The sequence below is a fragment of the Balaenoptera musculus genome, chromosome 15 (assembly GCF_009873245.2).
Source record: "Balaenoptera musculus isolate JJ_BM4_2016_0621 chromosome 15, mBalMus1.pri.v3, whole genome shotgun sequence".
Taxonomy (NCBI): Eukaryota; Metazoa; Chordata; class Mammalia; order Artiodactyla; family Balaenopteridae; genus Balaenoptera; species Balaenoptera musculus.
The window spans coordinates 6,054,119-6,055,162 of record NC_045799.1 but is presented as its reverse complement, the minus strand read 5'-3'; the positions used below and the strand labels follow the sequence as shown (position 1 = coordinate 6,055,162).

The 1,044-nt window shown below is 43.2% G+C and overlaps 1 pseudogene; it reads left to right on the top strand.

Annotated features, from left to right (window-relative positions):
- Window positions 1–422: 422 nt before the first annotated feature.
- LOC118882154 lies at window positions 423–521 on the top strand (annotated as a pseudogene).
- Window positions 522–1,044: the final 523 nt, after the last annotated feature.

Here is a 1,044-nt window from a genome sequence, read left to right as displayed (position 1 = left end):
GTTTTCCTGCTGATATTTATTTGCCATTTTCTACCCAATACGTTGAATCCCTTGCTGCCAGAAGAACATTCCAGGATCAGGGGATGCCACTTCCCCATACAGAGCTCAAGACAGTTCTTTCTGTGGTCTCTGGACCCAGCTTGTTGTCGCGGATGAGATCTCTGCGGATGAGAGCAGTGTTTTCAAACGCGTCATGACCCATCACGGCTCGTGGAATCTATTTAGTTGTTTGTGACAAGCAATTTTAAAAACAGGAATAGAGAGCTCGCTTTGGCAGCACACATACTACAATTGGCACGGGACTTCCCAGGCGGTCCAGTGGTTAAGACACCGCGCTTCCACTGCAGGGCACGTGGGTTTGATCCTTGGTCAGGGAACTAAGATCCTGCATGCTGTGCAGCGTGGCCAAAACATAGAAAAAAATAAAAATAAAATAAAATAAAATTGGCACGACACAGAGAACATTAGCATGGCCCCTGTGTAAGGAGGACACGCAAATTTGTAAAGCATTCCATATTTTAAAAAATTGAATTTAAAAAAGGAATAGAATAGAAAATATCAGGATCGGGGTACCTCTCTCACAGTAAGGGAAATACTGTTTGTTAAACTTTTCTTTTAGTTTATGTGCACTAGGTCACAATTTTGTGGAGGACTCAAACATTTGAGAGCCACTGAATCAGAGTGTTGTTGGAAGATCGTGCACCTGGAGAAAATACACTTTACCACTCGTGGGTCTTGTACCTTATCTACACCAGTCGTTTCAACTTACAATGTTAAGATATCAGAGAGTCAAGATCAATGTTAAGAGGCTCCAGTCTACCTGCCCCACCTCCTCTCTGAGGATAGGGCTGGTTTTGTCAAGGACTGGTCCAGGCAACAGCCCAGAGGGAAGTCTTTCCATTGAAATCTGGGTAATGCATTTCAATTCTGATGTCTCTGTTTCCATTCAGATTATAATCGATAGGAATGACAGTGTGTAAAGATAGTGACTGTCTTTTCAGTACTTCCTATCCACTAGGCGTTTCCCATGTTGCGTCTCATGAA